At 50.3% G+C, this 8,663-nt stretch overlaps 1 pseudogene; it reads right to left on the bottom strand.

The window, feature by feature from the left end:
- Positions 1-5,827: 5,827 nt before the first annotated feature.
- LOC139438447 (U2 spliceosomal RNA) lies at positions 5,828-5,936 on the bottom strand (annotated as a pseudogene).
- Between the last annotated feature and the right edge of the window lie 2,727 nt (positions 5,937-8,663).

The following is an 8,663-nucleotide window of genomic DNA, read 5'->3' as shown; positions in this document are numbered from 1 at the left end:
CCTCCATACCTCACCTCCTCCATGCCTCACCTCCTCCATGCCTCACCTCCTCCATGCCACACCTCCTCCATGCCTCACCTCCTCCATGCCCCACCTCCTCCATGCCTCACCTCCTCCATGCCTCATCTCCTCCATGCCTCATCTCCTCCATGCCTCACCTCCTCCATGCCTCACCTCCTCCATGCCTCTCCTTCCACCTTCATTCATCTCCCAACATCACTCATCTCCCCTTCACTCACCTCCTCCATGCCCCACCTCCTCCATGCCCCACCTCCTCCATGCCTCACCTCCTCCATGCCTCAATCTCCTCCATGCCTCATATCCTCCATGCCACACCTCCTCCATGCCTCACCTCCTCCATGCCTCACCTCCTCCATGCCACACCTCCTCCATGCCTCACCTCCTCCATGCCACACCTCCTCCATGCCTCACCTCCTCCATGCCTCACCTCCTCCATGCCACACCTCCTCCATGCCTCATCTCCTCCATGCCTCATCTCCTCCATGCCTCACCTCCTCCATGCCTCATCTCCTCCATGCCTCACCTCCTCCATGCCTCATCTCCTCCATGCCTCACCTCCTCCATGCCTCATCTCCTCCATGCCTCACCTCCTCCCATGCCTCACAACCCCTTATGCCTCACCTCCTCATCCCTCGCCTGCTCCATACCTCACCTCCTCCATGCCACACGTTCCCCCCATACTACACCTTCCCCCCATGCCTCATCTCCTCCATCCTCCTCTAGCTCCCACAGGGAGGGCAATGGGGTGACGGAGGTGGAGACACAGGCCAAGGTGTGTGGTTCTCAGCAGCTGGCCGGCCACAACTCACATGCCCTCCAGGTCAAGGCCAAAGCAGGGGTGTGGCCCTGGGGGTCTCGGAGGATGGATGGGACTGTGAGGACAGAGAAAGCTATGTTCAGCAGTGTTGGACAGGTGGGCCACAGGATTCACTGCAGGTCCAGTCCTGGTTTCGGGCAGGATGTGCACAGATAAACTGGCTCCTCCACAGAGAGCTGAGTGGGCAGTGGACCCAGACCATCGGCCGGTCTGCAGGCGAGGAAGCCTCAGGTAAACTGGCCAGGCACTTTCAAGAGTGCACCTGAAGTCCAGAATCCTGGGGGAGGGTCTCCGGGGAGAGAGGCAGCTCCGAGGGGGCGTGGCCAGGCACAAGGGCCAGGTAGGACTGGAGCCCCAGCAGCGGAGAGCAAGGCTGCTGGTCGGGGTCCCCTGCTCCTTGCACCATGGACATCAGGGGTGGGCAATTCTCTGCAAAGGGCACGTCCTGGGCACCCTAGGCTGTTTAGCAGCCTTCCTGGGCTCAGCCCAGCAGATGCCAGGAGCAGCCCTTTCCCATCACGACAACCGAAAATGTCGCCAGGAATTGCCTAATGTCCCCAGGACAGGGGGAGGAAAACTGCCCTGGCTGAGAACACAGGGCTAGTTTATTGGTTAACGCGGCTGGACCTCGACCAGCTGTTCCGACCTCGGCAATACCGACCTTTGGGCAGGATGACCCTTGGGGGCGTGGTGCTGAGCGGCAACCCCTGGACGCCACCACCCAAGGCCAGGAGCATCCCCTCCCTGCCAGTGATTACCCAAAAAGTGTCCCCAGATATTGCCAAGTGTCCCCTGGGGGCAGATTCGCCTTCAGTTAGGAAACTTTGCTATGGATGGACAGAGGGATGGATGGATGGATGGATGGATGGATGGATGGATGAATGGATGGATGGGTGATGAGTATAGATGATAAATAACTGATGATGATGATGATGGATAAATGATAATTCAGATGATGGATAATAGAAGGTAGAAGATGTACAATAGAAGAGATAGATATGAAGATGATAGATAACTGTAGATAACAGGTGGTAGACAGATATAGATGATAGATGATAGGTGATAGATAAAGAATAGATAGATAGAGATGATAAATGGCTGATGATAATGGATAGAGGCAGATGATGGATGAAAGAAGGTAGAAGATAACAATAGAAGAGAGATAGATACAAAGCTGATAGATAGATGATAGATAACTATAGACAATAGATAATGATATAGATAATAGATAAATGATAGATAGATATAGATGATAGATGATAGACAGATAGAGATTATAGATAATAGAGGACAGAGGATAGATCGAAGTATAGATTGAAGCATAGATGGATAGATAGATGGATAGAAAGAAAGATGATAGAGAGATAGATAATGGATGGATGGGTGGATAGAAAGAAAGATAATAGAGAGAGATAGATGATAGAAGGAGAGAGAGATAGATATAGATAGGTAGATAGATAGATAGATAGATAGAGAGAGAGAGAGAGAGAGATAGATAATGGATGGATGGATAGAAAGATAGATGATAGACTGATTGATTAATAGATAGACCGAGGGTCTCATGCTTTGGGGCTGGATGACACTCTGGGGCGGTGGCGTCCTGTGCACTGCAGGACGTGGAGCAGCATTCCTGTTTTCCACCCCCTGAATGCCAGGAGCATCCACCCCCACAGTTTCTACAACCAAAAGTAACCCCCGGCATTGCAGATGTTCCCTGGGGGTCCCCATTGAAGAACGCCAGCCCCCCTGCTTCCTTCCACACCTGACCCCTTTAGGTATTGCACCCCCCATTTGGCCCAGGGGGTGATTGATGGCAGGAGGTGCCAATAGCAGCTCCTCAGTGATGACCCGCCCTCGGAAACACGGGCGTGAGGTCAGGGGCACCTCGCAGTCTTTGGCTTCTTACCCTACCTGCTCCCTGCCGTCACTTCAAGCCAAGAAAACATCCACATGTCCAGTCTTGCCAGTGCCTTTCCCGGGCCAGTGGCTGGACCAAGACCTAAGGAAATCAAAGCCCTTGATGCAGTGTGCCTGTTGCCCAAGGGCCAGGGCGGCACTGGCAAGGGGCTGAGAGGGTATGGCTCTGAGCAGCTGGGGGACGCCACCCCCTGGGGATACAGGTGACCCTCAAGCCTTCAGTACACTGGGAGCCCCAAATTCACATCAGGAGAGGAGCGTGGGAAGAGCCTGTGGCAAGGGAGGGTCTCGCCAAAATGAAGCACCCACCATGCCTCACTACGGGGGTCCCCAAGAGCTGAGGGCTAAGCCAACCCCACGAGGGCCATCTTTCTAGATGATTCTGCCCATCCCAGAGTGGAGCAAACATGGCTCTCGAGTCCTTCGCCAAGACTGGAATCATCACGGGCAGGAGAAGAGGGATGGAAGCCACAGTGGGTTTATGGTGCTCTCCTCCCCCAAGTCCATGTCTAGTCAGAACCTCAGAAAGGGGGCCTTGTTTGAAGAGAGAACCCTGCAGGTATAAGGATCTCGAGACTGGGCTATCCTGCACTACTCAGGCCCTAAATTCAATGGCAAGGCCCCATGAAGGACAAAAGGGGAGTCAGAGGAGAGATGGAGCCACACTGGGGTGCTGCGGCCACAAGCCAAGAAGTCATCCATCTATTATCTATCTATCTGTCTGTCTGTCTGTCTGTCTGTCTGTCTGTGTGTCTATCATCTATCTTCTATCATCTTTCTGTCTACCAATCTACTCTATCATCTATATCCATCTCTTATCTATCATCTACTTGTCTACCTATCCATCTAATGTATCATCAATATCTACCCATCCAACATCTATGTATCTACCCACCTATCATCTCTCCATCTATCCATCCACCCATCCATCATCTATCACCTATCCATCCATTCATCCATCTGTCATCTATTATCTATCACCTATCTATCCATCCATCCAACCATCTATCATCTATCATCTTTCTATCATCTATCCATCATCCATCCATCATCTATCATCTATCTCTATCTATCTACCCATCCATCATCTGTCTATCCATCATCTATCTATCCATCCATCATCTACCTATCTATCATCTCTCCATCTATCCACCCATCCTTCCATCCATCCATCCATCCATCCATCATCTCTCATCTATCCATCCACCCATCTATCATCTATCTATCATCTATCATCTAGCTATCCATCATCCATCCATCATCTATCATCTATTTATCTATCTACCCATCTATCATCTATCCATCCATCATCGATCCATCCATCATCTATCTATCCATCCATCATCTACCTATCTATCATCTCTCCATCTATCCACCCATCCTTCCATCCATCCATCCATCCATCATCTCTCATCTATCCATCCACCCATCTATCATCTATCTATCATCTATCATCTAGCTATCCATCATCCATCCATCATCTATCATCTGTTTATCTATCTACCCATCTATCATCTATCCATCCATCATCGATCCATCCATCATCTATCTTTCCATCCATTATCTATCCATCATTTATCTATCTATCTATCTATCTATCTATCTATCTATCTATCCATTATCTATTCATCATCTATCTCTCTAAAAGCACCTGGGCCCCCAGATGCTGGAAGAGGCAGGAAATACCCTCCCCTAAAGAGACCCCCGAGGGCGCAGAGCCCTGCCCACACCTCGAGATCCAACTTCTGGCTCCAGAGCTGTGAGAGAATGGATTTGGTAAAAATAAACAGAAGCTCCTTCTGTTCATTTGGTTTTGCTTAAAGATGCTAAGGGGGAGTGGATGTAGTTCAAGTAGTCGAGCACTTGCTTCCCATGAGAGGTCCTGGGTTCGATCCCCAGTGCTTCCTAAAAACAAACAAACAGCAGGGAATGGGAGGAAGAGATGAGATGTGGAGGCAATTTCAGGTCTTGGAGTTGTCCTGGGTGGTGCTACAGGGACAATTGCCGGACATTGTATGTCCTCCCATGGCCCCCTGGATGGAACGTGGGAGAGCGTGGGCTATGGTGTGGACCACAGGCCATGGGGTGCAGCGATGCCCAGAGATGTACTCACCAGATGCAATGGATGTGTCATGATGATGGGGGAGAGTGTTACTGTGGGCGGAGTGGTGGGGTGGGGGCGGTGGGGGTGAATGGGGACCTCATATTTTTTGAATGTAATATTTTTTTTAAATGAATAAGTTGAGTAGAATTTGAAAAAAACAAACAAAAAAACCGACATTGGGGAATGGGTGTTGCTCAGTGGTTGAGCGCCTGCCTCCCAGGCAAGAGGTCCTGGGTTCAATCCCTGGTACGTAAAAAAAAAAGTGTGAGGGCTCCTGCTGCTCTCATGAGTAATCAGATCTTGTCTTTTCCTTGGCTCCCAGCTTTGTCAAGAATTCTGAGATATACCTACAAAGGCAGAGAGCGAGAAGTTGGTGCAACAGTTCTCTGTCCCGTCTTACCAAACCCCACTGTGGGAAACAGCAGGTAGGGGTCTCTGCTACAACTTGTGATGGCACAGCAAAGAGCGAATCTCTTCGGCCACTCTGATCCCACTATGTAAACTGTAAGAAGCTCTACAGATGTCAGCTATTGCTACTACCCAATAATGAACGGTTACTCCAACTGCAATCATTTGCACCTGGGGATTTATGAAAAGGAGGCATCCTCCCTTGAGTGGAATTGAGTGGAACTGGGGTGGCTCAAGAGATTTGCTCTTTGCTGTGCCATCACACAGAGCAGCAGAGACTCGCCTTCCTACTTCCCAGTAAGTTTTTCAGGAACTGCGTCCCTCTAAGGTTTGAACCAATGGAGGAAACTCTTCCTGGCCACGAGTGTGTCTCTAAATCTCTGAAAAAGTGATACGCCTGACCCTCTTCTTGTGTCTCTTCACACAGGAGACTAGGAAACGACACCCCGCTGATTGGACATCCTCACACAGGGACCTCCTGGCCTGGAAACAGGAAGCTGCCTCTGGTTCCAAAGTGCCTCACACACCACGCCTTTATCAAAGCCACACTCACGGTTGCCAAAAAATCACCTTTGCGCTCACATTCTCACCCTTGTCTCTTCATAAAAACCTGGCAACCGGTAAGAACAGATACTACACTTGATCTTAGCCAAAAGGCCGAGAAGTGATGCTGGACATTGTGTGTCCTGCCATGTCCTACGGGGTGGCCTGGGGGAGAGTGTAGACTACAGTGTAGACGACTGTCCACGTGGTGCAGCAGTGCTCCAAGATGTATTCACCAGGTGCAGTGGGCATGCCACAATGATGGAAAATGTTGTTGATGTGGGAGGAGTGGGGTGAGGGGGGTGGGGGGTATATGGGGACCTCATGTTTTTTTAATGTACCATTTAAAAGAAAATAAAGAGGAAGAAAAACGTTAAAATAAATGTGGACAATGGGAAATCTCTTTCCTTTCTCAAGTTGTCCATATGTCCATTTCCTCAAAATAGAAAGCTAATATTATTTTCGGTTGTGTCCTTCAAAAAATATATGTGTGTACAAACAAGTGTGATTATAAATTCTTTTACTTCTATTAAAAACAAAAACCTGGAAACCCCCTGTTCTCTCTAGACCGAAAGAAAAACAGGAAAATCAAAAACAAAAGGGATAGTCACTCGGCCACCAGTGGAGCACAAGAGCTCATATCCATCGGTCCCTCCTCTCCGTGGCATCAGGCTTATTCCGTGAGATGAAGTAATGAAAACGGAACTCTGATCAGCATCTCCCGACACTTTGGCCTCGGAGCACTGTGTTTCCTTTGGTGAACATGGTGGCATGAGGGCCAGAGGAGGTGAGAAAGAAGGAAGCCTTACCTCTTTCCCTCTGCTAACATCAATACTCCACCGTTGCTTTCATCAAGCGCCGGGTGAGAAGTGGCTCCGCAGAGAATGTTACTGCATCTCTCAAAGCTGCTCTATGTAATAAAGAGACCAGCTTTCTTTTTTTTTTTTAATTTTTTTTATTATTGATTCTGTAAAAATATTACATTAAAAAAAATATATGAGGACCCATTCAACCCCACCACCCCCACCCACCACTCCCCTGCAGCAACACTCATTCCTATCATCATGACACATCCATTGCATTTGGTAAGTACATCTCTGGGCACCTCTGCACCTCATGGTCAACGGTCCACATCATGGCCCATACTCTCCCCCATTCCATCCAGTGGGCCCTGGGAGGATTTACAATGTCCGGTGATTGCCCCTGAAGCACCATCCAGGGCAGCTCCATGTCCCAAGGACGCCTCCACATCTCATCTCTTCCTGCCATTCCCCATACCCATCAGCCACCATGTCCACTTTTCCCACTCCAATGCCACCTTTTCTCTGTGGACTTTGGATTGGTTGTGTCCATTGCACCTCTATGTCAAGAGGAGGCTCAGATTCCACATGGATACTGGATGCAATCCTCCCGCTTTCAGTTGTAGGCACTCTAGGCTCCATGGTGTGGTGGTTGTCCTTCTTCAACTCCATCTTAGCTGAGTGAGATGAGTCCAATAAATCAGATTTCTTTGGCCAACCACAATAGCTTCGGAAATGTATCATCCCATTCCCTCTTGAGTCAGTGCCGGTATGTATCAGTATCTTGTATCAGTTAGGGTAAGCTAAGCTCGTGTAACAAATAGGCCCTCCAGCTTCAGTGGCTTAACAAACACTTAGAAATAAATCCGATAGTCTCAGATCAGTGGGTGGGTCCACAGTCCTTCTGGAACTCAGGCTGACCAGAGCTCAGCTGTTTCCCACACGTGGCGTCCAGTGCCTCTCCACGACACGGAACTTTGCTGTGTCCTCTGAGTCAGCAGGACAGCAGTTCTCTGAGGCTTCACCTTCTTTTGAAGGACATACCTGATTAGACCAGGCCCACCTGGGTCATCTCCCTTTGAAGTAACTCAAAGTCCACCGCCTAGCAACCTAACCAGGGAAGTGACATGCCACCAAATGCACTGGCCCTGCCCATGCTGGAGGTGTTTGTACAAGGCATGTGCACAGGGTAGGAATTACAGAAGCCAGTTAGAATTGCACCATTGCGGGGTCCCAGGGAGGTGCGCTGACCACGCTTTGCCTTCTTCAGCGTTCTTGCTGGTTGCTTGAGCAGAGCATGGAGGAGATCCCCAGGACTTTGTTCTGGTGATGTGAGAAGAGCTGGAGGCAGCTGGACCAGGAGGGAAACAGAGACGCAGGAAGGGGTGGGGGCATTTGGATGTTGATGGGATGTTGGACCAAGAGGAGGAGTCACAGGTGACGCCTGGTTCTCCGGGCACCTAGAGTGATGGACCAGAAAATTCTGTGCAACAGCCCGTGGGGCTCGGTTGGAGGTACGTCTTAGGGGCTTCCTGTTACTTTCCTGCGTCATCTGTAACAAAGCACCGCTCACTGGGTGCCTTAAAGCAACAGATCAAGGTCCTCCCACAGTCCAAGGGCCGGAGGCCAAAATCAAGGTGTGGGCAGCTCTAGGGAGGTCCATCCTGCCTCTGCCAGCCTCTTCTGGTGGCAGCGTCCTTGGGTCCCCTGGCTCACGGATTCATCACCCATTCGCTGCTTCCGTCTTCCCAATCCATCTCCTCTCCACGCCTGTGTGTCGCACGCGCCATCTTCTCAAACACACCAGTCATCCTGGACGAGGGCCCACGCTAACCATCACGGCCTCATCTTACCCGAGGCCATCCGCAAAGACCCTTTCACCAAACGAGGCTCCGTCCACAGCTTCTGGTGGACCTGGAGTCTGTGTTGCTCAGCGCGGCACAGAGGCCAAGCGTGAGGTTGGGTCCCTCGGGGGAGGCTTAGAAAGTGCCTGGGTGGCTCAGAGCACCCAGGGACACTGCTGTTCAAAAATGGATGGGGGGGGGAGTGGATT

This window comes from Dasypus novemcinctus, chromosome Y, assembly GCF_030445035.2.
Source record: "Dasypus novemcinctus isolate mDasNov1 chromosome Y, mDasNov1.1.hap2, whole genome shotgun sequence".
NCBI lineage: Eukaryota > Metazoa > Chordata > Mammalia > Cingulata > Dasypodidae > Dasypus > Dasypus novemcinctus.
This window is presented reverse-complemented; position numbering and strand designations above follow the sequence as displayed.